At 43.7% G+C, this 13,593-nt stretch overlaps 1 protein-coding gene across 1 annotated transcript in view; it reads left to right on the top strand.

Annotated features, from left to right (window-relative positions):
• The window catches only part of LOC120929534 (proteinase-activated receptor 1-like), a 41,487-nt gene that overhangs the window by 15,986 nt on the left and 11,908 nt on the right, over positions 1-13,593 (top strand). The window contains exons 2-4 of the mRNA XM_040341094.1: positions 5,115-5,165; positions 9,588-9,635; positions 9,747-9,818. The gene's annotated coding sequence lies outside the window, so the exon portion shown is untranslated. The remainder of the gene's footprint in view (positions 1-5,114; positions 5,166-9,587; positions 9,636-9,746; positions 9,819-13,593) is intronic.

Genomic DNA, 13,593 nt, shown 5'->3' with positions numbered 1-13,593 from the left:
CTCTTTGGAAAAATATCTCTAGCACTCTGACTAGCCCCGGCATTTGCCGACTTTTTCAAACACTTGGCCGCAGGGTGAGCCCCTGCGCAATAGGAACATTCATGTCTGTATTTACAAGCCGCATTCCAGCGACACTGACTGTCGTTGAAGGCAAAACAGCTCCCTTACCTGAACACTGCGCCAGAAGTGGTAACCGCAGCTGGCTTTGTCATGGCAGACCTCTGTGGAGCAAGCAGGTTCAGCCACAGCCCAACATCTTTCATCCCCCATCGCAACAAGGGGTGGACCGACAACTTTTGCCTAAATGACTCGTCGTAATAGAACCAGCCAAGTCCTCCAAAACTCTTATAAGCCTCCAAGATGTGATCAATATGCTGGAACAAACCACTACTGCGTCCCGGATACTTGTCCGTCATGACACCAGCAAAAATGCAAAACGCTTGCAACCAGTTATTAAACGACCTAGGTATAGGCCTGCGTCTATCATCCTCATGCTTGTCATTTTTTTTCAGTTTTAACCATAAAGTCCTTCTGAGATGGTAACAGGGATAGAATGTCAATAAATTCCCCCCTCCAAATTTTTTCCTTTACTGACATGCTCAGGTGATACCCCAGGGGAGACATTTCACACGGCATCACTTCTTTCATGCACGCCTCTGGCACACTAACCCTCCCAGGGATGCTACCATCCCCAGCCATACTCCCCGCAGCCTAGGGTGACCACATTTCCAAACTACCATTCAGGGACATTCCCAAAAATCAGCTTGTGCTGTAACGAATCACAGCACAGTGATTGGACACACGAGGCGGGATTTATGATTTCTCCAATCACAAGCAGGGGGCGGGGTATGTGCTCTTCCAGGCATTCACAGCCAGGGCAAGTACTGCCAGTGAGTAAATCAGTGATGTGGCGGCCATTTTGGGGGGCATCAGATTGGCCTGGGGGGTGGCTGTGTCAGTTTCATTCAGGGACACTGTATTGTCCTGGAATGAAGGTGCCAGGGACAGACCTGCAAAATGCGGGACTGTCCCGGGCAATCCGGGACACGTGGTCACCCTACCGGAGCCATAACCACAGTGGGGGGTTGGATTTACAGAGAAACTGGAGGAATGTGCGCTGGGTAAAGGGCTGAGCAGTAACGGTGACACAGGAGAAATGGCAGGCACAGCACTAGCAGGGGACAGTGTTCTTACTAGGGAAGACAGTGAATGCACAATTACATTCAAAGCCTGTAATTGAGCACACTCACCCACTGCTGGAGGCTGTGCAAACTCAGCTGAACCAGCCTCTGCTCTCAGTAGACCTGCTGCAGGCTCCTGCCTGATAGGTACAGCCTGTGGCTCTTGTCTACTAATGGAGACCTGTGGCTGCATGGGTGAACGTGGGGGGAGCGGGCGCCCCCTCCCCACGCTTGCTGCGGGCTGCACCGCTCTGCCTCTCCTGGCGTTTCCCCTGGCAGGGGACTGAGAGATGCTCCTCTTCTGCCGTGACGAACGGCGCACACATGCGGGACCGCCCCCGCCATCTTCTTCCTCGCCTGCGTTCCGCCCACTCTCCGCCTCCGCCGCTGCCTGTGTAGACACTACACGCTCCGGAGGCTGGCTCCTCCGCGCTCTGACAGGGAGCTCCCAGCTCACAGAAGCGCTCTCCCTCTGCTGCTCCATGGGCACCACAGTCTGCTGGCTGCTCTTCAGGGACAATGTCCCCCATAGTTCTTCAGCTGCTGCTGACAAGGAAAAAGAGGACGATTCCCAGCCCAGCCAATCCTTTTAAAGCCTTTCCTGGCTCCCAGAAGCTTCCGCTGCATCCCATTGGCTGGCTGTTGATCCTGGATTTAAAGGTACAGTACATAGAAATACACCTCAAAATGTTAACCATTTACAAGCCCATAAACAATATTAGCCCTGTGATGGCCACAATCCCACTCAAGTGGGCTCCTAATGTGCCCCCTTTCTTATTCTATGGTCACTAGTCTGGAATCTGCACCATTTTGTTGAAATTCTGTTGCATTTCTCGTTCACCCTATCACTGATAGACTTCCTATTATTATTTTTTTGATGCATTCATTTTTGATTTATTCCTTTCGATGATCACTCATGGACTTATTGTAATTTATTGTAACATATTGTTTTGCGCTGCACTGTCTTATTACACAATTCCTAATAAACCTTACATCAAATACCATAAGCAATATATTTTTGTATTTTGCGGTACTTAACCACTTCCCGACCGCCGCATGTATATGTACGTCCACAGAATGGCACGTATAGGCAAATGGGCGTACATGTACGTCCTTGCCTTTCCGTGGGTCGGGGGTCCGATCGGGACCCCCCCGCTACATGCGGCAGTCGGATTCCCGCAGGGAGCGATCCGGGACGACGGCGCGGCTATTCGTTTATAGCCGCTCCGTCGCGATCGCTCCCCGGAGCTGAAGAACGGGGAGAGCCGTATGTAAACACGGCTTCCCCGTGCTTCACTAAGGCGCTGCATCGATCGAGTGATCCCTTATATAGGGAGACTCGATCGATGACGTCAGTCCTACAGCCACACCCCCCTACAGTTGTAAACACACACTAAGTGAACACTAACTCCTACAGCGCCCCCTGTGGTTAACTCCCAAACTGCAACTGTCATTTTCACAATAAACAATGCAATTTAAATGCATTTTTTGCTGTGAAATTGACAATGGTCCCAAAAATGTGTCAAAATTGTCCGAAGTGTCCGCCATAATGTCGCAGTCACGAAAAAAATCGCTGATCGCCGTAGTAAAAAAAAAGTAAAAAAAAAGTAAAAAAAATAAATAATAAAAATGCAATAAAACTATCCCCTATTTTGTAAACGCTATAAATTTTGCGCAAACCAATCGATAAACGCCTATTGCGATTTTTTTTTACCAAAAATAGGTAGAAGAATACGTATCGGCCTAAACTTTATATATGTTTTTGGGGGATATTTATTATAGCAAAAAGTAAAAAATATTGAATTTTTTTCAAAATTGTCGCTCTATTTTTGTTTATAGCGCAAAAAATAAAAACCGCAGAGGTGATCAAATACCACCAAAAGAAAGATCTATTTGTGGGGAAAAAAGTACGCCAATTTTGTTTGGGAGCCACGTCGCACAACCGTGCAATTGTCTGTTAAAGCGACGCAGTGCCGAATCGCAAAACCTGGCCTGGGCATTTAGCTGCCTAAAGGTCCGGGGCTTAAGTGGTTAAAGTGGTTGTAAAGTCTAAAAAAATGTTTTACCTTAATGCATTCCTTGCAATTAAAGTAAAACATTTTTAGGTGTCAGCGCCTGAGGCCAGTCAATTCACTGGGTTTATGTAAGAATCCACTTTAGGGTTTAAAAAATAAAAATACAAATTATTATTATTATTATACAGGATTTACTGTATAGAGTGCCAACAGTTTGCGCAGAGCTTTACAACAAACAGTAAGGCAGACAGTACAATTACATTACAATACATTTCAATACAGGAAGAATCAGAAGGCCCTGCTCGTTAGAGCTTACAACTAGTGTTGAGCAGAATATGCCATATTCGATTTCGCGATATATCTCGAATATATATTCGAATATTCGAGATATATTCGCTAAATTCGAATATTCGTGATATTTTATCGAAATTAAATGATTGCGATTTTTCGCTATTGCGAATGCGAAAATAATTGCGATTTTTTGATAACTGCGGTAGGAGCACTCTGATTGGCTCAGAATATTCGTGATATTTTATCGAAATATCGCAACATGCGAATGCGATATTTATTGCGCAATTTCGAGAAATGCTGGAGGAGCGCTCTGATTGGCTCAGAATATTCGTGATATTTTATCGAAATATCGCAACATGCGAATGCGATATTTATTGCGCAATTTCGAGAAATGCTGGAGGAGCGCTCTGATTGGCTCAGAATATTCGTGATATTTTATCGAAATATCGCAACATGCGAATGCGATATTTATTGCGCAATTTCGACAAATGCTGTAGGAGCACTCTGATTGGCTCAGAATATTCGTGATATTTTACAATACAAAATAATTGCGAATATTCGGCAAATGCGGAAGGAGCACTCTGATTGGCTCAGAATATTCTTGATATTTTACAATACAAAATAATTGCGAATATTCGGCAAATGCGGAAGGAGCACTCTGATTGGCTCAGAATATTCGTGATATTTTACAATACAAAATAAAAAGTGGTTTGCATTGGTGGTGATTCTTTACTCTATCCATCTGTCACAGCCGTTTGTCAATCAAACACCTTGAAGATTGAACACGTTCATGCTGCATGCTTTGGACTTTTTTTCACTTCACATATCAAAGACATTTTTATGAAAGATTATTTTTCTATTATTGGGACTATATTTCTTTATATATTTGTTTCACTGTGTATTTCACAAGTTATTTGCGCTTGCTTATTTTATAATTTGCCCACATGTCTTGTCACTAGACATATTTTTTATTCTTGTAGAGCGACTCCATTTTCTGTCTTGTATTAATTTATGTTGTATAACATTTTTGAGTTGCTGCTGTATTCTCCCCTTTTTTAAGGTATGCGCAATTTTTTCCTTCTTACAAAAAATAATAATATCAAACATACAAATATTCATAACATACACATACACAAAGCCCCCCCCTTTTGCATCAGAGACAATCAGAGTTCTCCTACCACAGTTATCGAAAATTCGCAATCATTTTCGCATTCGCAATAGCGAAAAATCGCAATTTTTTTTTTTCAATTTGGCAACATAAAAGGATCGCCTCAGCTTAGCTACTCGGCCCAGGGTCTCTAATCATACCAGCAATGCTTTTAGACGTCGATAAGATGTGATCTGTTTTAAAAATCGAATTGAAAAAATGCGAATATTCGGAATTGCGAATATTCACCGCGAAATTCGAAATATAGCGCGATTTCTCGAATATGCTATATTCGAGTCGAATATTCGCAATGCGAATATTCGTGAGCAACACTACTTACAACTAGGAAGCCCTTAATTATTACATTTATGCACCCTATCTACATTACAGTATTACCTGATGAGCTTTACTGTGCTGCTATACATGGGTAACATATCTGTTTTCAATGTCTTTGATTATTTCCTTATTTCCTTTTTTCAGGCAATATTACAGACTTGAGGAATGACAGTCTCGGTGTTGGCCTTGTTGAGGGTGAGTAACTAGACCATGATCTGCAGTTAGCTGAGATGCATATCACTGAAATTCTAGGGTCAGTTCACAAAGGCCTCGTACAGACGACCGAACGTGTCTGCTGAAACTGGTCCGGTGACCAGTTTCAGCAGACATGTTCGGTCGTGTGTACAGCCGACCGGACAGGTTTCCAGCAGACATTTGTCCACCCGACCGTTTTCGAGCGGACACATGTTTCTTAGCATGCTAAGAAACATGTCCCCTGGAATCCTGTCCGTCGGACATGTTCGGTCGTCTGTACAGACTCAACAGTCCTGTTTACTTCAGAGGATAATTGCCATAGTAGATTGTGTTATTTTTATATTTCACTTATATAATTTTTCATTCATGGTTTATTCATTTATTTAAATATTCTATTGACACACTTTTCACACTTGATGTTATATTTTGTCTAGCGCTGCACTGTCTTTTTCCATACGTTTTTTTTGTTTTTGTATCTAAACATTTGTGTTCAGCTGCAGGACGTCCCTCCCGGGACCCACCCTTAATTGCTTTATTATTGCTTTCACCTAGCGCAGATTCCCCTATCCCATTTCCCTTCCTTATACCAACCATGTTCGGTCGTGTGTACAGCCGACCGGACAGGTTTCCAGCAGACATTTGTCCACCCGACCGTTTTCGAGCGGACACATGTTTCTTAGCATGCTAAGAAACATGTCCCCTGGAATCCTGTCCGTCGGACATGTTCGGTCGTCTGTACAGACTCACCGTACATGTCCGAGCGGCGTCAAATCACTTCGACGCATGCGTGAAAGCATTGAAAGCATTGACCTTCCAGCGTCGCGCACGTCGCCGCGTCATCGTCGCGGCGACAGCGCGGACACGTCACCGCGCTGTCTGTCCACGCGGATTTCTGTCTGATGGTGTGTACAACCATCAGACAGAAATCTCCGAGGGAACATGTCCGCTGAAAACGGTCCAGCGGACCGTCTTCAGCGGACTGTCCCCTCGTCTGTACGAGGCCTAAGAGTTAAATACCGCATGAACTTTAGTGCTAAAATAACTCCAGTAGTACTTATCTAAGAAGCAGTCAATTCACAATAAAACTCATTAAAAACCGTATGCAAACTATTTTTTATTTTGCAGTAATTTTTTTTCTTTGCCACAGACCAGATTTCCAGCTGCAGTGGGAAGTGAAACATTGAGCAGAATGTAAACAGTGACAGTGGTGTGAGGTTCCCCTACAATAGGGTGACCAGACATCCCCGGTGTCAGGGGACAGTCTCTGGATTGAGGTCACTGTCCCCGGATTGGATTTGAACAGGGGCTGGGGCAATTTCAAATCCAGTCAGTGCAGAATTATTGAAAAAAATAATGAGTTACACACTTCCGCCGTGCCTACTAGCTTAGGGGGGGGTGTATTTTTTTCCATTGTCTGTGCCCCTTTCTGATGATCATGTGCTGGTCGGAGCGTATGCCCCTTCAGCTCCGCTCGCATGTTCTTCTGCCTTGGCTCAAGTCCCGACCAGCCGCTTGCCTGCTTATCTCCTTGCCTTCCCTGAAAATGCAATTTGTAGCATGCGCACTGGGTTATGTCCACGGACGGCGCATGCGCCATATGTTCAAAACGTCAATTACGTGGGGTCATGCCTTATTACCATAAAACACACCCACCTCTTCCCAATTTGAATTAAGCGCGCTTACGCCGGCACATTTACGATACGCCGCCGTAATTTAGGACGCAAGTTCTTTGTGAATACAGCACTTGCCTCTCTAACTTGCGGCGGCGTAGCGTAAATACGATACGCTACGCCGGCTCAAACATACGCCGCCCTACGTGATCCTAGGTATTAGAATCGGTCGAATCCAAAAAATTTTATTTTTTCAATTCGAATGCGGCAGCCAAAATGTTTACATTTAAAAGATGCATTTTGATTACAATGACAATTTAAATTACCTTTGGCTTAACTAAAACAGCATTATTTGGAAATGGTAATAACACACAGTCTTTAATTTCAGAAATATGTTTACAGTTCGAATTTGAATTTCAATTTGAGTTTCGGAAATTCGGAAGAATTTCGGAAATTTCAATTAGAATTTCGGACAAATTTAGTTTCGTTATTTGGAGAATTCGGTAAACCTTCTGTAATTCGGGTATTTGAGTATATCTGAATCTCTGAATAACAAAAAATGTGTCCGAACATTTGTTCAGAACAAAACGAACCGCACATTTCTGCATGCAATATCCTTTGGTGAATTGAGCCTTCTGTGCAAAACAGTATAAGTTGCGACCATGCACATCAGATTTTTGTGGAAAATCCTTCTTTTAGAACTTAAATGCAGAGTTCCTCCCAAAAATTGAACTTCCGCTTTTCGGAACACCCCCCCACCCCTCTGGTGTCACATTTGGCACCTTTCAGGAGGGAGGGAGGAGCAGATACCTGTCTAATACAGGTATTTTGCTCCCACTTCCGGGCAAAGATACCAGAGCCACCCGCGGCTATCTGCGCCATGTCCGGCGCTTCCTCAGCCCCCCGCTGGTTTCTGGGAGACAAACAAGTCCCAGAAGACAGCAGGGACCAATGGGATCGTGCAGCACGAGTCACGCATGCGCAGTAGGGAACCAGGAAGTTAAGACGCAATGCTTCACTTCCTGATTCCCTTACCAAAGATGGCAGCAGCAGCACCCGAGAGCCGAGGGACAGATCGGCTTCGGGTGCTGACATCGCGTGGGTGCCCAGGACAGGTAAGTGTCCTTATTTTAAATCAGCAGCTGCAGTATTTGTAGCTGCTGACTTTAAAAAAAATCCAGCGGAACGCGGATTTAAGAGTTCCAGCCTGTAGCTGCTCACTTTTCATATAAGGACACTTACCTGTCCAGGGATCCCACGATGTCAGCACCCGAAGCCGATTCGTCAATCAACTTCGGGTGCAGGTGCCGGCATCTGTAGTGAGAGGAAACAGGAAGTGAAGCCTTACGGCTTCACAGCCTGTTTCCTACTGCGCATGTGCGAGTCGCGCTGAGCTTTCTGATTGGTCGCGCCATCTTCTGGGACCTATGTGTTTCCCAGAAGGCATCGGGGGAAGAGGAGGGGCCAGAAATGACATAGATCAACATGCAACGATCTTACCAGGGAGTAGGAACGGGAAAATCAGGTATCACCCCCCCCCCCCAAAAAAAGTGCCAAATGTGGCAGGGCAAGGAGGGGAGGGATACGAACAAACGGAGCTTCCCCTTTTGGGTGGAGCTCTGCTTTAGAATGTTGCAGAAATAACTAGCTGCTCTTGGGGTAAAGGAACCTGGTTAATTAGAGTTTGGGCCCACTAACTCCATACATAACATACTTATGCCATTGTCTTTGTACCCAAAAAAGACTCCTCAATTATTGTGCCAGAAGTGGCAGTCTCGCAGACAACAGTAAAAATGGCAGCACATTCCAGATGTCTGGAGTGTAAACTTTATTGCTTTACAAAAACAGGGTAAAAAAAAAAAAACACGCTTGTGTGATTTGGCCACAGGTAGTCTTAGTCATAGCTGGCAACCACATAATTCTTGCTGTCTTAAATACCCTTGTTTTGTTTCAGATGTCATTATATGCTAAGACTTTATAACACCCAGTCTGACAGTATGGCACTTGCTGACTTGACAAGATCCACAGACAGTATAACTCCTCAAAGTTTGAACCCAATGCAGTTTTACTTCAGCGAAGTACGATACAGAGGATGTTATTCAAGTCTTTTGAAGTCTAAGAGGACAGTGACTTTCTGAACCTAAGCCTGATGTCAGATTAGCGACTATGCTGCTTGCAAGCCTGCTCCTGACGATTTGTCTAAATTTCTAGCAGCTGAATCACTAAAAGGCTGTCTGTTTGTCCCTTTGGATATGTCAAGACCGCTAGATGTCGCTCACATCACTAACATTTAGCAGCGCTCGGGTTGCGACAGAGCAACGTCTCCCTGCATGTAGATATGGGAGGAGGGATTCCATAGGGACAGACAGGCCACCTCTTTAGTGATCCTGCTGCTGGCGATTTGCTGGTAGTGGCAGAATTGCACATGTGTCATCAGCCTGACTCTTCAGGTAAAGTGAAACTAAATGAACAGCTAAGAATCTCTAGCTAAAGGCTGTGCAAATGATAGGGGGAACCAATATACTGTATAAACATCAAATAACTTTGCCTCTGTGGGATTGAAACCATCCCACCCAGACCAATAATAACTGAATATCACAGTGAAATGGGCAAAAAATAGAGAGAGCGATTAAAAACAAAGTTAGAAAGAAATGTGCCCTCTCTTATCTACTGCCAAGAAACAAGATAGTAACGGTTCTGTGGCGGTTTCATGGGAACCACAGATTACAGATATTTAATGAGATAAGTGCCAAGTCAAACTGCTATTTTTCATTCTTATCTGATTTTCAGTTTTTTTTTTTCTTTTTTTCAGACAATTATAGAGAAATCAACCTTTCCACCTTTGTCTATTATGGAGGAGGTAAATAAAAATCTACATATATGCTTCGGCAAAACTTTTTTTGTGAAGAATTGTGATATATAACAACCATTATCACAAATCATTTTTTTAAATGTACTTTTTTTATTTCAGATTTCCTAGAACCTCCTTCTGTTGCTTATGGTTTTCCCCACTTCGGTATAGACAGACAACTCAATTTAACAGGTAAGTAGAAAACATAAATGTTATAACATAACGTTACGTCTGTATCTACTATGTGTAGGGAGAGATTTCCATCACTGGAGCCTGCAGGGACACATTGCAACACCCCTCTGCTATAGACATCCCTTTACACAGAACATCTTCTAGTTGTATTGGCCGCTCAAAGAGCCGCCGTATAGCTACGGGCTCTCGCCCAGGAGAGCCGACCTGCCACCGTAGAATGACGGCGGCTGGTCGGCAAGTAGTTAAAACAACAAGGGCAGAAGATTTAATAGATGGAAAGCTGAGAAAATTACTGAAGTTCTGGCTTTAAGATCAGTTTGAGAGTCCCTATCATCCAGATCTTTGGAAATTTATACATGTAGCCACTTTTGGAATACATCACTTTTTCCATTCATACCATTAAAGTTGACTCCATTAATCCAACCTTATCCAATCCAATCTTAACTGATAGAGCAACTGACAACAACAATTTTTTAACAATACAGTATATCTACAAAAACGAAAGAAAACAATGTATTCCCACGCTTATGGTGTGTTATATAAGGGTAATATGTGCTGGTAATGGGTTGCTGCTCTAATAAAGTGGTGTATTAAATATAAATTAACTTCTGGATTGGATAAGAATTGGGGAACCTACCCCGCATTAGACTTTGTGATTAATGTGTAAACCAAGTAATTCCTAATAATAAACAATATACAAATGAATTATATATACATGCATCAACATAATCTTCATTGAAAAGTTCATGACATTAAAGGGGTTGTAAAGGTAATTTTTTTTGTTCCCTAAATAGCTTCCTTTACCTTAGTGCAGTCCTCCTTCCCTTACCGTATTTGCCGGCGTATAAGACGACTCTGCATATAAGACGACCCCCTAATAATCTGCTGAAAACTGTGGTTTTGTGGTCTACTCACCGTATTAGACGACCCCCTTGTGCGGTAGTAATGTGTTTTAATTAAATGAAGAAGCCGCAGCCCGCCGGGAGCAGGATTGGCAGAGGTTATTACTCCAATCCGAGCAGGCTTAGCATGCTCTGTCATCAACAGAGTGCATCGGGATTGGCTGAGCGGTGCATATACAGAATACATGCAGCCGTACAGAGCACCCGGCGGCTGATATCGATCGAGCAGCTGCTTCACCCGGCGTATAAGACGACCCCCGGTTTTTGGCTGTGTAATTCCGGTGTAAAAGGTTGTCTTATTTGCCGGAAAATACGGTACCTCATCCTTCAATTCTGCTTTTAAATGTCCTTATTTCTTTTGAGAAATCCTCACTTCCTGTTCTTCTGTCTGTATCTAAACACAGTAATGCGTAATTTTCTCCCTGGTGTGGAGAAAGCCTCTTGAGGGGGAGGGGGCGAGCAGGAGGGTCAGGACGCTATCTATTTTGCAGATAGAGAAAAGAGCTGTGTGTTAGTGGGCGTCCTGACACTCCTGCTCGCCCCCTCCCCCCTCAAGAGGCTTTCTCCACACCAGGGAGAAAATTACGCATTACTGTGTTTAGATACAGACAGAAGAACAGGAAGTGAGGATTTCTCAGAAGAAATAAGGACATTTAAAAGCAAAATGGAAGGATGAGGTAAGTGAAGGAGGACTGCACTAAGGTAAAGGAAGCTATTTAGGGAAAAAAATATTTACCTTTACAACCCCTTTAAATCTTCAAGATTCTGAAATAAGGTTACCCATTGTGAAAAAGTGCATACATTTGTATGAAGGTATGCAAGCATAGAAAACCAAAACCGGAAGTGCACCTCACCGACCAGATATTACATCACCACCTGTGATCACCAGGTGTCCATACCTCCATCCAAAAGTGAGTGGATATGTTTTTAACCTCTTGACTTTAAGTAATAAATGAAATTATGCTATGTGGATTTCTTTTACCATTTTATCCACACGTATGCACAAGTACTTCACTTCCCTAAATACTGAGGAACCAAGCCAGTGAGGAGGACAACAAGGTCCAGCATACCCAGGATACTTATAAACGCATCTGTCTCCAGTCACTGGGGGTCCATAGCAGCTGGTGAGTGAGTGGGCACACTCAAGGGGAGCACAAACTGCACTTTATTTGAATATACAGCACTATGGCACTTTTGCACGATGGATAACCATAATTCTCAATCATGAAGATTTAATATCATGGGCTTTTCTATGAAGATTACGGTATGTTAATGCATTTATGTATTATTCATTTATATATTGTTTTTTATTAGGAATAAATTGGTTTACTACACATTAATCACAAAGTCTAATAGGGAGTAAGTTCCCCAATTCTGTTATTTTAGCTACAAAAAGTGTTCAACAATTGCTAAATGTATAAACTTATTATACTGTGTGACCTCAAGATATCCCAAAACACATAACCGAGCATTTAAAGTCAATAATAGTTTAGATTATCAACTATCATATTCAAATACTGGAATTTTTTTGGACATCTATATAACAAATTAATTACAGTAGGTTACCAGATTTAGAGCCACACCTGGTACAAGAGTCTCCATCATAATGAAAATAGGTTTCCTGGTGCCTCCATGGCAGAATACCTGTGATAGAGCTTCGCCTCGACTCCTTCTACAGGATTAGTGAATAGCATAAATTAAAGGCATAGCCCCTCCCCCCAACATTCTCCTTTTTTCCTCTTACCTCTTGATTGGTGAAGAGTAGCAGTACGTCCATACCTTTGCAGTCGACAGTGTCCGCCGGGTTAAGCCTCTCCCGTGCGGGGTCCCTGTTCTTGGGCCGCTCTTAGCGCTAATAAGACTGGGAACCCCTTCTGTGGATCTTTTGGGGTCGTGCAGAGTTTCCTCTTAGGAATGCAATCTGCTGGTGAATTGTGGTTAAACGATTGGAGGTGGATTCAGCAGGAGGATCAGCCGCTCTTCCTTTTCCTGGTCAGGTCAGACTGTTTAAATTCTTATTTCTCTCCTAGGAAACATATACACATAGAGTAAATAAAAGTGCAGTTTTGTTTCCCCCGTCTGCCTTTCCTTGTCAGGATGCAAGCACATTTTGGGTTGCTTATGGTGCCCTTGCTCTGCTCGCTATGCGACGGGAAGGAGATGAGGGAGACGGAGAGGGTCGGTGACAGTCTCCCTGACGCTGATGTGTATCGGGGGCGGTGTGCAGGCGCGGCCTCGGAATGCACTTTATTTTTTCACCCGTGCATAGTTTGCTTTAGGGCCGAAATAACTGAATGAATGAAAAATTTATAGAGCGCAACACATGCGAACTGAATCGCTTCTGGGCGCTAGTTGTTTGTGACTCATGACCTCAAAAGAGCAGAGTTTTGATCCGTCTTCTGAAAATCAGGTGGTTTTCCTCCAACCGAATGCTGGTTGGTAAAGCGTTCCATAGTCTAGGACCCTGGAAAGCAAACCTTCTTTCTCCTTTGGATTTGTATTTAGTTTTTGGTACCCTGACCAGATTTTGGTCGGTGGATCGCAGAACGCGATTCGAATTGTGAGGTTCTATCTTGTCGCAAAGATATTGCGGAGCCTTCCCATGGATGCACTTATGTGTCAGGCAGAGTGCTTTAAATGCAATTCTGTCTTTTACTGGCAGCCAGTGAAGGGTTCTCAGCGAAGGTGAGATTGATTCCCATTTTTTTTTCCCAGTCACCAGTCTGGCGGCCGTATTCTGTACGACTTGCAGACGGGAGATTTGGTACTTTGGGAGTCCGAGGTACAGGGCGTTGGCATAGTCCAGTCTGGAGTTTATGATTGTTCCCACCACGACTGCTACGTCTTCTTTAGGGATAAATGGAATAAGTCTG

Source organism: Rana temporaria, chromosome 1 (assembly GCF_905171775.1).
Source record: "Rana temporaria chromosome 1, aRanTem1.1, whole genome shotgun sequence".
Lineage (NCBI taxonomy): Eukaryota > Metazoa > Chordata > Amphibia > Anura > Ranidae > Rana > Rana temporaria.
This window is presented reverse-complemented; position numbering and strand designations above follow the sequence as displayed.